Source organism: Acomys russatus, chromosome 5, assembly GCF_903995435.1.
Source record: "Acomys russatus chromosome 5, mAcoRus1.1, whole genome shotgun sequence".
Classification (NCBI taxonomy): domain Eukaryota; kingdom Metazoa; phylum Chordata; class Mammalia; order Rodentia; family Muridae; genus Acomys; species Acomys russatus.
Genome location: NC_067141.1, coordinates 71,643,951 through 71,659,861, shown reverse-complemented (window position 1 = coordinate 71,659,861; position 15,911 = coordinate 71,643,951). Strand labels below are relative to the sequence as shown.

The following is a 15,911-nucleotide window of genomic DNA, read 5'->3' as shown; positions in this document are numbered from 1 at the left end:
TCAGGCATGGTCTGTGCCCCCAGGCCTGTGTGCACCATTCTGGTCTTCACCTCAGGCTTGCTCCCTGTCTAGGCCCCATGGCGCTTGTCTGGCGATCATCTAAGTTTATTCCTTGCCTAGCCTTCCAAAGTAGTACTAAGTGAGGGTCGACTGTCTTGGGATCACTCCTAGCTGGGGCCCACAGTCCCAGATAGTGTTTTCTTAGTTTCTGGCTTATGCCCTGTCCTGTGAACCAATCCATGCCTGTGTGGGGCTGGATTGATGGTTGGCTCAGGATAGTTCCCTGTCCAGGCCTCCTGGAGCCAGACTAGTGGCCATCTCAGGCTTGCTATTTTCAGAGAATGTTAGGCTACTAATCAGTCAGATGTTCATAGGTCAGAACACTGAGTGTGGACAGAGCCCATCTCTTCTCTGCTACCTACTGACACACATGTGACACAGCAGCCATGACTGTAATGCCTCTAGAAGCAAGGCTACTTTCTTTTTAAAAGAACAGTAGCATTTTATTTTCACCATGGGTCCCTGGGCTATCTAGTCTCAGGTTCTTGGTCACCCAATCAGTGCCAGGTATGGGTTCCATCTTGTGTAGTCGGCCTTAAGTCGAATTCAGATATTGGTCAGTTACTCCCACAAGCGTTGAGCCGCTATTACACCAGAGTGTTTCCCAGACAGGACACCATTGCAGATCAAAGGGTTTGTGGCTGGACTGATTTATAATGTTTCTCTTTGGCAGCATCCTGGAGTACTTTCCTGCAAAGAAGAGGCTAGGAAATGGGTGTGAAGGCTTTATATAAGCTTAACTTCTCCATGCCATGGGAGTGGTGTAGATGTTGTCTTCAGCAATGTGGCCTGGTCATTTTGACAGTTTTTGGAAAGCAACCTATAGTCTTGGCAACCATGTGGGTTGTTTTGAGAGTTCCCAACTCAATTTAATGTAGCCCAATCTCAGTAACAACAGCTTCATTTGACAACAGAAGATATCCACTTGGAGATCTGCCTCCCCCTTTATTCGGTGATTTTATTTATATTGCCACATATATACACATTTTATAAGCTTTCTGCTGCATTAGGTTTCCATACTATCCCTCCATGAATTCAATACTGCTTCTACTTTCTCTTCTATTAGGTTTCAGTGTATCTGGTTTTGCGTTGAAGTCTTTGGATCCATTTGGGCTTGAGTTTTGTGAAGAGTGATAAATGAAGATCTTTTTCATTTTTCTGCATTCAGACACCCTGTTAGAGCAGCCCTGATCTGTTAAATATGCTGTCTTGTATTTCCCCAGTGTGTATTTCTGGTTTCTTTATGAAATATCAGGTGTCCATTGGTGTGTGGATTTATATCTTGGTCCTCAATTCTATTTCATTTATTTCATTGATCAATACGTTTGTTCTTATGACAATATGGTGTGGTTTATATTACTATAGCTTTGCACCGTGACTTCAGATTGGGCATGGTGAGATCTCCAGCAGTTCTTTTATTGTTCAGGTTGCTTTAGATATTCGGGGTTTTTGTTTTTCCATATAAAGTGGAGCATGTTCCCCTTGAAGTATGTAAAGAATTGTGTTAGTATTTTGGTGAGGGTTGCGTTGAATCTGTAGACCTCTTTTGGGAAGATGGCCATATTTGCTATGTTAATCATACCGATCCATGAGCATGGGAGATCTTTCCATCTTCTGAAATCTTATTCAATTTATTTCTTCAAGGACTTGCAGTTCTTGTCATACAAGTTTTTCCACTTGCTTTGTTACAGTTACTCCAAGACATATTCTATTATTTGAGGGTACTGTGAAAGGTGTTGTTTTCATGATTTCTTTTTCACTCTGTTTGTTATTGTATATAGGTGAGCTACTGATTTTTGTGAGTTAATCTTGTATCTGACAACTTTGCTGGATGTGTTTATCAGCTATAGGAATTCCTAGTGGAATTTTTAGGCTCACTTATGTGCACTATCATATCATTGCAAGTGGCAATCCTTTGACTTCTTCCCTGCCTGTTTGAATCCCCTTAACTATATTGAATAATTAAATAGATATGGGGGGGGGAATTGACAACTTTGTCTTGTTACTGATTTTAGTAGAATTTCTTTGAGCTTCTCACTTAAGTTTATGTTGGATATAGGATTTCTGTAAACAGAATTTATTATGTTTAGATATGTCCCTTGTATCCTTTATCTCTCCAGGACTTTTATCATGAAGGGATGCTGGTGTTTGTCAAAGGTCTTTTATGCATCTATTGACATGATCACGTAGTTTAAAAAATTAGGCTTTTGAGAATATTTGTTACCCTTTGTAGAGAAATTTATTTTTAACATGAATCATTACATCTTTGGAAAAGTCCAACAATGCAGTACTTCTTAATGAGCTTCATGGAAGCCCGGCACTACCAGGTATGTCCAATCTGTGGCCCATGGGCCACATGTGACAGAGGAAACCTTTTAATTCAGTTTGATATAAAACCACAAACTTACTTAAAACAAGAGTTTTTTTTTTATATAGTTTTTGTAACTATATGTATGATTCTCAACCTGAGCTTCATAGGTAACAGTATTGTCTCTCAGTGTTGAAGGTTGGACGTATTTGCTGGATTAAGCATTTTGCACTTTTTATTTTATTAACTCTCAACATTCTATTATCCATGTTTTCATGATTCAGACTTATACACGAAGGTTATAAAGTTTAGCCTGGTTCAATAATTTAGTCCAAATTACAAGTTTGTTAACTTGACAGAGCTAGGACAGAATGTCCAGCTCCCTTTGTCACGTGGAGATCAGGGAAAGCCATGAAACAGATGCCACGATTCACGGAGCTCCAATGTACCTGAATTCCTTTCTGTAACTGTCATTGTGTTCAAGCCATATACATCATATTGGGACAGCTGCCTGAGAAATGCTCAAGCCAGTTCTGACTGGTTTTCTTCTACCTGACCTCAATTTTCCATCTTTGCTTAATAGTTTATGGAGGTAATTCAGACTATGTTCCTTTCTTGAGACAGATTTGAAATGGCTCAGCTGATGCTTCGTGCAAAGAAATATAGTGAAAACAAAAGCTAAGCTTCTAAATAGCTGCCAAGCATGACCAAAGCCTTGGTTTCAATCCCTAGCACTGGCAAAAGGAGGAATAAAAAGAAAGGAAAGATTAGCTTCTCAACACACATTTCCCCTGATCTTTCTGGATGGTAAAAACATCAAAGTCATGGCCAGAACTGAGAATAAGGCAGTAGCATCATCAAATTGGGTAAAGGTATGATTGGCATGTCTGCCTCTCAATTCATAGTCAAGGAAGCTGTCAGAAGCCAGATGCTGACTACCCTTACGTAGGCCACCAAATCTAGAATGAAAGTGGAGGGAACCTCTTATCATCCAGTGCAAAATGGAAAGGAACAAGTAAATAATGAAGCTTTGAAATCTCTCTCTTTTCTGTGCAGGTTCAATAGAGGCATAATTTATCATCATAATAATCTTGCAGGGGCTTGTTTTCACAGAAGAATTCTGTAGTCCTAAAACATCTTTTCCAGACATATTTCAGTCTGTGAATTCCCATCTAGTTGCCATGGGGAGCGCCAAGGAGGGGCTCAGATGTTATTCCTGAGGACGAGTAGTGCTTTAAGGTTTAATTTGCAGCACTGTGTTTCTCTAACATAAATCATGCCATGCCAGAAAGGGAACCAGCCACACACCCTTTTCAAAGATGTTTTCCCAGCTAATGATCCTATGTGGCTTAAAATTATACTGACAGAAAAACAACGGCAGTGACTTTTAAACTAATGATAAAATCCCATGGATAATTACCTCTAAATAGCTTAGAGATGTGAATGAATGAACCACATATCATCGCAGGAAGCAATTCTCCGAATGGATTCTACCTGATGGAACCTCAGTGCAGTGTAGTAGATTGAGTACCAGCTTTCAACTGGAGTCAGACTCTGAAACTTCTCTGGTGTGAAACCCACACCCCGAGGGCCTTGGCTATGCATATATTTAGAACTTTACCCAGGAGTGTGATCCAAATGACTCTCTTCTGTGCACAGAAATATATTTTGTAAAAAAAAAAAAATGGCATAGGTGTCTTTCAACTATTCTTCCCGAAGTCCCCCACCCCCACGTTTTATGAAGCCGGACCTAAATCTAGTCCACACTGACCTAGAATTCACTCTGTAGCCAAAGACGTCCTCAAACTCACAACAGTCCACTTCCCTCAGGCTCGCATGTGCTGGGTCATTACCCTTTAATTGTGTTGGCTTCCCTTAATGGGCTGACACTGTACCATATTTTAGCCATACCTCCCCAGAGTTATCTTTCTTCCTCATAGACACGATGTATATCATGGATTTTATCGTTTTTCACTCTCATTCTCCTCTTCCACTCCCTTCCCTCTGCCACTGATGTCATCCTTATTTCCAGGTCCCTTTATGTCATGCTTTTTATATGTGATGTACTAAGTTTAGATACCTCAGTACTATGCTATACTAAGCATAGGTGCGAGATTGCTTACTGAAGAAAGGGCAACTTGCTAGTGGCCACATCACTGGAGAAGATGACACTCCTCCCCCAACAACTATTTACTGCCAATATACCCTAAGGAAGGGTTGGAGTCTCATGGACCCCTCCCTGACCCATGATGAAACCTTGTGTAGACAACAGCTTCAGTGTGCTCTTGAGGACAAAGGCTGTGCCACGTCCAGAAGACATCTTTTCCCTGACCATCTTTCCGCTGTCTCTTCCTTGCTGCTCCTTCTGCTTTTAGCTGATGATGCAGCTATCCTACCCAGGGCCAAGAATCTCCCAGATGCTTATTCTTAGCACTTTGACCAGCTAAAAGTTTCTGCGTCAGTAAGAAGCTTCTCCGATGAAGGCACTACACAACACCAATCTTAAACGATGAGCTGGGGATGGGACCCAGAGCTACCCTTTCTTGAAAGCTTTTTATGTGACACACCAAGCAAGATCTGGGGCATAATTATCACTAAATGGAACTATTATTAGTCTCACTTTACCAACAATGAGATTAAGACTCAAAGAAATTGAGTGACTATATTCAGCCCAACCCAGGTAAGGAGAGATAGAGTGAGCACACTGTATGAAGGCATCAAACTAGGACCAGGCCTGGATCCCTTAGATGTTATTTACTTTCTTCTCTCCTGGATTAGTTTTACATTCTTTGGAACTAGTGGTTAACTCCAGATTAAGCTCGTTCTTCACAGAAAGTTCACACATGTACACCAGTTCAGAGGAGTTCTGCAGACCTTGATGGTGCGTCAGATAAGGGCAGGGTTAGATTTTGAAGTTGTATTGCTTGAAATAGAAGTACTTCATTGTAGAATTATTGTGGTGACTAGAATTAGTTATCAACTTGACAAGACAGAGCATAACCTGGGAGATGTATCTCTGGGGATGGGTGTGAGGGATGTCTCCACTAAAATAGTTGATGTGGGAAGACCCGAAATAACTGTCGGCAACACCATTCCCTGGGCAGGGATCTTGGACTGTACAGCGTTTAGAAAGGAAGTTAGGCACAAGCACTCATCTCTCTGTGCTTCCTGTTTATAGATATGATGAAATCAGTTTCCTGTGCTCCTGCCGCCTCAACTTCTCTCCTGTGATGGACTGTGCTTTGAGCTGTGTGCAGGGCATTTCATTACTGCAATGGGAAAAGAACCCAAGAGAAATTATTAAGTGCATGACTAACACCACATCTTGTCCACTCCTTACAGAGCATAACCAACCGGGAGTAAGGTCCAGGGAACCAAGACCAACAAAGAAAGATAGCACATGGCAAAGTATGGGGATTAATGCATTGGGAAAAATGACACTTCAGGTCACAAAGATGCAGCCAGGAAGAACCCAGAACATCCTAAGTGGCAGATAAATCAGTGCTGTGAAATCTGCCTACTTGAGGAAATGACCTGTTGGAGTCAGTCACAGCACTTCGGTGCCTCCGATCTCTGACTGAGACAAGGTGTGGTTTCCAGGTGCCCTTCCATGGAGCAAATGACAGACATGTCTTTGTTTGAGTTGGGCTCTCCTGGACTCCAGAGAACTTAGTCTTTATATTTAACATCCGTGCTCAGGCTGAAAGAAAATGATGAATAATCGAAGGTGGGTGATGGGACGCAGTAGCCTTTGTGGTCACTCAAGATCTGCTTACAGATATGTCATAGTCCAGACCTGGGGAAGAACAAGCTTACTTTTTTTCCATAGTTAAAAACCAACCGTTTAACCAAAATCAACTGGCCAATCAACCAGCCAACCAGCTAACTCTGAACTGCTCTGTTGCATTTTATTGTGTATTTCAAGAGAAGTGAAAAATTTGCCCTTTTATTCTTTGCTTAATGTGTCTCATGTTTCTTACAGTTAGGGCCATGGGTCTTTATAAAGTAGATGCTAGTCCAACAAACCATGAGAACCATGAAGTGTTTCTATGTGGAAAATAGACTCACAGCTGTGACTCTTGCATACACCGGGCTGCTATTTCATTTGCCTCAATCTACCCAGGGGTACAAATGACCAGTCCCATATTTTCAGGCTTTAGTAAAAAGTACTGGCCATCTGTGAATTATTGACAGACTCATCCCAGAATCATCCCTAAAAGACTCAAAGCCAAATTAGAGTCTAAGTAGATCCCATGGCTACCCTGCTAAGGATCAATGTGGCTGCCTACACTCATGGGAAATTTCCAGAATGGTGCATGGGAACAAAGAGAACTAACTGGGCTCTGGTGCCAGATCATTTACAAACTGCCTTTGTTGTTTAAACCAGGTTTTAGTCTACACATCTGCACAATGTGGGCGTTAGTTAGACTTAGGTTGTGGAGCCATATCATATAAATTAATGTGTGCACATATAATTAAAGAATTTTACATTGTGAGTGTTGACAATATTAGGCGAGCATTTTTGTTTTTCTAGATGTGCAAAATAGGTGCCTAATGGAGGAATAATGTTCTGTACATTACAAGCCACTTTGAGTTTTTTGTACCATTTAATGGTGATGGAAAAATTTGGGAAGATTATTTAAATCAGTGGGAATGCCATTTTATATTTAGCTTATTGGCTGATGCTTCTAGTGTCATATAAAGCATAAAAATGTAGGTTATTCCTTTTTCTCCAGGAATCTGTCCCACATCCCTCTCCTGCCTTTCACCCATTGTGATATCATGTAGTGACTAGTGGTATGCCCTGTTCTGCCGTGCACAAATGATTTTTAGCAAGATAAATTGAAACCTCCTAGAGTGCCCCTTGATTCCACTGTATGGGAGACACAGTACTCTGTCTGAAGCAATATCCTCTTATATTAAGTACTCAGGGGGAAAGAGCTGCAAAGTGCTCTTCAAACACAAGGCATTAGAATGACTGATGACTATAGCCTCATCACCGTTACACCTCCACAAGAAAAACTGTGACATTTATACTGAAAAAGAAGCACAACACAGCATAAAATCACCCTTCGTGCAGATCCCAGCCATTGTAAAATGTGTGAAACAGCCGCCCAGGCCTAACTGGAAGCACTTGCCAAGTAAATGGATCATGTAGCACACTGGAGAGAAGAGCCAAGAAGCTTGCTTTGCTCCTGTACTCTCCTTCGTTCTTAGGAGGAACGCCTAGGAATGCCTAGGAGTTGGTCTGTGTGTGTTTCTGGCTGGAGGGGAGTCTTTGCTTTCTGTACAAATCCTTTCACTGTTACACATCTACTGTTGTCTCAACCCCCCCCTCCCCCACCCCGTGTCTGGTCATTCCACATAGATTTTTGAATATTTGAGGTCACTTATTAGTTTAGTTTTCTTGTTTCCCTCTTTCCATTTATTTGTTTTTAATTTTTTATTTTGAGACAAGGTCTCACATAGACCAGGTGAGCCCAGAATTACTGTGTATCCAAGCATGAACGTGAACATCTGCTCCACCAGACTCTACCTTTTAGGTGCTAGGATGCCTGGTGTGTGCCACCACACCCAGTTTCTGTGGTCCTGGGGATCTTTGTGAATGCTAAGGCAAGCGCTTTACCTACTTTCCTGCATTCCCAGTCATTATTTTTCTCATAACCTCCAAGAAGGAGACCTAGCATAATGTGGATGCTTATGACTATTTATTGAATAAATAAACTTGTGGCTATAAGAATAAGTAACTGAATTACACTTTTTTGGGTTAAAAATTTAAAACTTCTATGAAATATCATATATATATATATGCACACACATATGTATATATAATGTACCTGATATCTATATCATCTATCTGTCTATATCTATAATCTATCTGGAAGCATCAGATGTGGTAGGACAGGCCTGGAATTCCAGCAGTTGGGAGACAGAAGGACTGATTGTTAAGGACAGTCTGCGTTACACAGTGAGACCCTGTGTCAACAGCCAGCCAACCAACTGATAGAGACCAGCAGAGTGACCTAACAACAACCTTGCCTCACACTACAAATGCCTTATGCACCTTCATCTTCAAACTGTCCTTGCTTTTCTTTAGGGACTTCACTCTGTTAAACTTGGTGTTCATTATTTCTGTCTTCAAGCCTTTGCAACGTTACTACATCTCGGTATCTAACAAAAACCCCTACCGAATGCAGCCAACATTTGACTGCTATGTTTTTGGTAGAGGCATGAAAATAGGTGGTTTTATGTAGGAGTAATATTAATCTGCCATAAGCCATTTCTCGATTTTCTCTGTGCCATTTAATAATGCCAGACAATTTTAGAACCAAGACTCAGAAAAGGGCGTGAGTGGCACCTCCTTTTAGTTTATTTGTTGTTGCTCTCGAGCATTATACACAACACAGGAATGCAAGTAGTTACTTTTCCTTGGGCAACAAAATTCAGCCTACCCAGCTCCCCTGGCTTACATCTGTTTCGCAATCATGCAGTGTCGAGTGGCATCCCCTATTCCACTCTGCACAAGCGATGATCAGCATGAGGAAGCTTAGAATCTTAGAATGCCTCTTGGTTCCCTTGCACGGGAGAGTACAGGCTCTCTGTCTGAAACTGCGTGTACTCCTAAAACGTACACGTGTAATCAATAACATATTTGTGAGACAAACACAAACTGCTCTACTTCATCCTAGCTTGGAGTCTTCTCGACATGGACATGTCATAACGTATCCATTCTCGCGATGATCCTGGCAGTGTTCTTATTCAAACCCCAATTAGCACCTATACCAAGAATTCTTCAGGGCACATCCTGAGGAGCTGCGCTTAGGGCATCACCCTGCTTCTAGAGCATGGCTGGATAGTGATGCAACGCTGTTGTACCAGTGTCCATGCTCATGCACTGAATTAGTACAACTTCACTGTCTACAATCAGCGCTTACCTCTTTAAGCGATGAGTCCTTTAGGAGGCGGCTTGCTGCAGCCCAGGTTTCTCAGAAGCCTCGGCAATATGCTGGTGGCTGTCCAGGGCTGGGGCTCCATCCTACAGGGGCTGCAGCGTCAGTAACAGAAGCTGTCAATCTTCTGCAGCACCTGGCTTACTAAACCTCTTTTTCCTGATCCTCAGGTATCTGTAGTCTATACATTGTGACTATCTCCACCCAAGCAGAAGGTCACCTGTAAGGGCAGGAAGCTCCCTTCATCTAAGTGTGGTCTGCTGGTGGAACTGACCCTGATCATCTTGAGGTCTAACACCCTTCAGTCTCATGATGTTCCGTGGTGGGGTCATCGCACAATGGGTGATATTAATACTTCCAAGATCCTATGGTTTTGGGAACAGTAGGTTTCAGCTTAGTGTCTTTTAACTGTAATTTATTAACATATATAACGCTTGAAATGGAGAGTGTTAAAATTAATCTGGCCGTACAGTACTCAGACTATATTTCAAAAGGCAAAACCATGTTCTATTATCATGGAAGCAAGTATTTGTTGCCCAAAGTGTCATGATTTACAATAAAATTTTATTAATTACTTTCTCTCTTCAAACAGTTCCAGGGTTCATGTTCATAAATAGCATTGCAGACATTTAAAAGCACGTTTCCACATGTTTGTACTTGACCTATTTTCTTGGACACTTGTTTCTAATGTAAACTGGCATCCTGAAGAATAGAGACCATAGCACAGGGCACCAGGAAGAAGCACGCAGGCTGGTGCCGTTGCAGGAAGTGAGCTCCCACTACAGCCAGAGCAAGAGGCCACACTACCAGATGCCCAGGCATGCGTCCTTGTATGCCGTGTACACGCCCATCCAGAGTAACTACTGCCTGCTTATTTTAATAACTAACTTAAGTTATCCTCTCTTTTTACTTGAGTTTAGTGGGAGAGTTAAATGCCTCCTCCAGTCTCATAGAAGGTATTGAAGTAGGGCCAAAACCCTGGATACTTTGATGCCCCAGGCAATATCAGTATGTCATGGTTTATTAGAACTGCTCTTGTTTTCTTTTTCATTGACATCAGGCTACAGATGCAGTGACCTCTGGAATGACATACTTTATTCAAGAAATAAACCCAGGTCTGACATCAATGAAATAAAAAGAAAGAAACAATACAAAGAATGAATGAAACAATAAGATTGACAAACTCTTAGCTAAATGAACTAAAAGAAAGATTCAATTTAACAAAATTAGAGACAAAATGAGGAGCATAACCATAAACACCAAGGAAACCCAGAGAATCCTAAGACACACTTTCAAAACTGTCACTACACCAAATAGGAAAATCTAAAAGAATAGTTTTCTAGATATAATTGCCTACCACAGTTAAATCAAAATTACATAAGCAATTCAAGCAGAAATATAATCTGTAGTGAAAAAGAAGCAGTAATTAAAAGTTTCTCAACAAGAAAAGAGCTAGGATGTTTTCATACAGACTTTCAAAGAGGAGCTAATGCCAATACTCTTCAAATTGTTCTAAAAAATAGAAGCGGAAGAAACATTGTTTAATTATTTTTATAAGGTCACAGCTCCTCTGGTACCTAAATCACATAAAGACACAATGAAAGAGAGTTATAGATCAATTTCTCTTATGAATATAGATACAAAATTATTTTTTAGAAAAAATTTTATTTTATTTTTGGCATATACATTTATATTTTTACACATAAATAAAAATACATACAGCAAGAAGAACCATGAAACAATTAGGAGTTATATAAATGTTACATTCAAGGTGTTTTGGCTAATTGTATTGGCAACCTTGCAGAAAACATCTTTTGTATCTTGGTGAGTCTAAAATTAAAATTAATGTCTATTATATCTCATCTCTATCAACTTAAAATATCTATCTAGACCTATAAACATCTTACCTCCTAAAAAACTAAGCTAAATTGTAAGACTAAACTATCTGGTCTTCAACTCCATCAGAGACTTGAGAAGGAATAAAACTTAATTACCTGAGTGAACCGGAAGTTCAGGTTAGCAGCTTAAAAAAAAAAAAAAAAAAAAAAAAAGACAGAGACAGTTTGCTGCCTGAATAGCCACCCAAGGTACAAAATTCTTAATAAAATATTTGCAAGCTGAATCCAAATACACTCCAAAAAGATCATTGACCATTGTTGGGTAAACTTTTTGTGCGTGGTGTAAAGGTCGTCTCTATTGTTTTATTATTAGTTCTACACCAGCCAATAACTGAGTACTTTCCAGATTTTGGTATCATTTTCATGGATCATCACCTGCCTCAGTATTTTGTAAGTGTGCACCTTTCTCACTCAGTGATTGGTTGAGAGTTGACAACCAATATCTTGGCATGAGAGGAAAGGCAGGACCTGAGACTGAAAGAAGGTGTTTGGGAGTAGAATCAGACTTGGGGCACTGACCAGTGTGACGTGGAGAGGAACAGATGCTGGGTCTGGGTGAGAGAGAGGTAGTGGGCTACATGGCAGGACATCGGCCAGTGTTTGGTGGGATAGAGTAGCCGAGAATCTTCCCAGCTACAGTGTCTAAGTTTTAATAGATTAATAAGTCTCCATGAATTTTTACCTTATTCCACATCCCTGCCAGAAAGAGCTTTTTATTTGTTTTACTGATCTTGGTCATTCTGACTGATGTAAGGTGAAATCTCAAAGCGGTTTTGATTTGCATTTCCCTGACGACAAGGATGTTTTCTTTAAATGCTTCTCTGGTATTTGAGTTCCCTCTTTTGATAATTTTCTGTTTAGATTTGTAACCCATTTTTAATTGGATTATTTGTTTTCTTTTTCAATTCAGTTTTTAAAAATTATTCACTTTACATCTCAATTGTAGCCCCCTCCCTCATCTCCTCCTGGTCCCACTCTCCCTCCCTCTTCCCTCCATCCTTTTCCCCTATTCCTCAGAAAGGGGGAGCCCTCCTCCCCTGCCAACTGATCCCAGCTGACAGAAACCAACACAAAAACTTATGGGAGTGCAAACTTGCTCAGCCACTATGGGAATCAGGGTGGTAGTTCCTCAGGAAGCTGGGAATCAATCTGCCTCAAGATCCAGGTATACAACTCTTGAGCATATACACAAAGGACACTTCATCCTACCACAGAGACACTAACTCAGCCATGTTCATTGCTGCTCTGTTTATAATAGTCATTTTGGAAATAACCTGGATTTCTTTTTTTATTATGATTTTTTTAAATTTTTAATTTGTTTACTTTACATCCCGATTATAACCACTTCCCTCATTGCCTCCTGATCCTACCCTCCCTCCTTCATACCCTCTCCCTCCCTCCCCTAGTCCTCAGAAAGGGGAGCCCACCTCCCCTAACATCTGACCTCAGCCTATAAATCTCATCTGGACTGCCTGCATCCTCTTCCTCTGTGGCCTGGCAAGGCCATCCTGCTAGGGGGAACTGATGAATGTGGGGGGGGGGCAGAGTCCATGTCAGAAGTAACTCATACTTTCCATATTATAGAACCCACAAGGAGACGGTGCTGCCTGTCTTCTACATCTGAGCAGAGGGTCTAGGTCCTCTCCACGCATGGTCCTTGACAGCCCATATTTCTATCAGTGGATGAGTGGATGAAGAAAGTATGGAACATTTACACAGTAGAATATTACTCAGCTGTTAAAAAAATGAAATAATGAAGTTCACAGGTAAATGGATGGAGCTAGAAAAATAATTATCCTGAATGAGGTTATCCAATCCCATAAAGATAAATATGGTATCTATTTGTTTATATGCAAATATTAGCTGTTAAGTCATTGATAAGCAAACAACAATCAGAACTACAGATGTTAGGTAGAGTAGAGTGCACAAGGCTGGGGTGAGGGTAGATCTCCCTAGGAAGTGGAAACAGAATAGATAGTTATGGATGGACCGTGTTGGGGGACTGGAAGAGAAGGATCAAATAGGGAGGAGGAGGTATATGAAAATATATGGGGAGAAATATTTAGAACTAAAAGCCATTTTAGAGGTCATATTGAATCCTAATACAGTAGAAGCTTCCTATAATATATGCGTAGATAAGGGAGCTCTAAATGGAGGAGACAGAGCCACAGCTGGACTTTTCTCGTCTTCAAATGCAGCTTCCACTCCCAGGAATTGGTATGTTCAGTTGCTGGCAAATGGATTATCATGGGACTCTCCAAACAACACAAGCTGTTACCAAGATTTTAGGTTGCTCTCCACAAACTGACAAAATGACAAAGCCCCATTGTGGAAGACAAACCTACATAACTCATTGAATATCAAGTTGAGCTGGCGCCTAGAATCTTTACCTCCATGGAACAGTATGGGAAGATGCACTGCATGCTACTAAAGAAGACAGCTATACACCAACCTACTTCCAAACCCTTTCATCTAAAAAAAACCTGCCTAACTATAAGATATGCTGGTGCAATAGTGGCACAAAAGTTGTGGGAGAAACCAACCAAGTTTCTAATTTGAATTAAGGTCCACTCCATGAGATGGAAGCCATGCCCAAAACTTGTTGGGTGGCCAGTAACCTTAAACTAGATATGCCAGGGACATATGGTGTTGTGCACAAATTTTGAGAGACTTTCTGAACAGATCACCCAATAGCTGAGTCCAAATGCAATCGCAAGGAAGACTTTATTGCAGGTTTGAACTTGGGCCATATCTCCAATGCACTGGCACAGCAGATGCAAGGAAGTGGCCCCTAGTATCAATTGAGAGGTTTATTTTATTTTATTTTATTTTATAGATTTTAGACAAAGAAATGGGTTTTATAGTGTTGACATCTGGGCAGAAAAGCTGCAGGCAGGGAGTTACAAGCCTTGATGTTTTGTGGTTGGGTAATAGGTGTAGTGGCAAGTTGACCAATAGAAAAGATTGGCTGAAGCAGTCATGGGGAGATTAGGAACTCTGGCCTGGCTTCTCCTAATTGGTTGTTGCTATGTGCCCGACAACCCGCTGGTCGGTTTGACCAGCAGATGTATAGTTGGACTTTCCCAAGGTGAGCTGATTATGTTGCTAGGGAATATTTTTCTGTTGAGACTACTTTGTGGTTTTCCTGGAATCTGGGTTCAGCCCTTGGCCAGGTTTAATACAAAATAGAGTTTCTTTTTCAAAATGAGGCTTGTCTGGTCCTTAATATGGGTAAAACGAATACTCTTGTTCTGCTAAAGGACCATAGTAATAAAGTGATTCATGCCGTTCTGCTATACTCATAGGTCCATGCTTTGCTCTGCCACCATCAGAGAGGCTTCCTCTGGGAACGAATATAGGGCTCCACAGCCGGATATTATGCAGAGAGTGAGAGACTTTGGAAAACTTAGCTCTAAAAGGTATGGCTCCATCAAATCCCTCCCCTCAGGGCTTAGTAAACTCTGTGAGAGAGGAAACAGAAAGAGTAACCAAGTCAGAGGGGATGGAAGACACCAAGAAATCCAGGCCTTCTAGAGCAAAGGGTGGGAGAGAACATAAGAACTCACAGAGACTGTGGCAGCATGCACAGGGCCTACGTGGGTCTGTACCAGATGGGGCCTTAGAGATTAAGAATGAAGTGGGCATATCACCCACCTGTAATCCAGAAGTTATGTCCAATTGATAGCCACACATAAATAAAAAAATAAGAGTAGGTCCTGTGCCCAGCAGTAGTTGGCCAACAAAAAGTAAGTTCAATAGTGTCTTTGGAGGTTCTTTGTCTCCTAATGTTAAGCCAGGGCAGTTTTTTAAACCTTTTTATTCCCTGATCATTGAAAATAGGTGGTTGTCCACAAACCAACAGCAAAGCCCCATTGCTAAAGATAAATAACTTCCACACAACTCACTGAACATGTAGAGGTCGACCTGGAACTTACATAGACCGTTCACCCCTTATCTTTGGTGCAGGAAGGTGTTCTGCAGGCTAACAAAAGAGAAATGCAGCACTGACTGAGTGACCTAGGCACAAAACCTTTGATCTACAGTGATGTCCTGCCAGCAAAATATGCTAGGGCAATGATGGCACAAGGCTTGTGGGAGTAACCAGCCAATGCCTGATTTGAATTAAGGCCTGTAAGATGGAACTCACATCTGACACTACTTGGGTGACCAAGCACCTGAGACTAGATATCCCAGAGACTGACAGTAAAACCAAATACTACTGATTAAAACAATTTAGTATATTGAGAAAACTACTAATGAGTTTCTGCTATACTCAAAGATTAGTTTCTTATTCAGCCATCTTCAGAGAAGCTTTCTTCTGCAGAAAATTGGAATAAATATAGAGACACACAGACAGACATGAGACAGACAGACAGACAGACAGACAGACACACACACACACACACACACACACACACACACAGAGAGAGAGAGAGAGAGAGAGAGAGACAGACAGACAGACAGACAGACAGAGACAGAGACACAAAGACAGAGACAGAGACAGACAGAGACGGACGGACGGACAGACAGACAGACAGACAGACAGACAGACAGACTAGAACACTCAGCTGTAAATGGGATGTCCCATTAAATCCCTCCTTTCATAGCTCAAGGAACCCCACAGAAGAAGAGGCAAAAAGAGTGAAAGAGCCAGAGGAGATAGAGGACACCTGGAGAAAAAGAACCTCTATGTTA

The 15,911-nt window shown here is 41.2% G+C and overlaps 1 non-coding gene across 1 annotated transcript; it reads right to left on the bottom strand.

The window, feature by feature from the left end:
• Positions 1 to 340: 340 nt before the first annotated feature.
• On the bottom strand, positions 341 to 472 carry LOC127190212 (small nucleolar RNA SNORA17). The gene has a single exon (XR_007830720.1). It is a non-coding gene; the product is annotated as a small nucleolar RNA SNORA17 (small nucleolar RNA).
• Between the last annotated feature and the right edge of the window lie 15,439 nt (positions 473 to 15,911).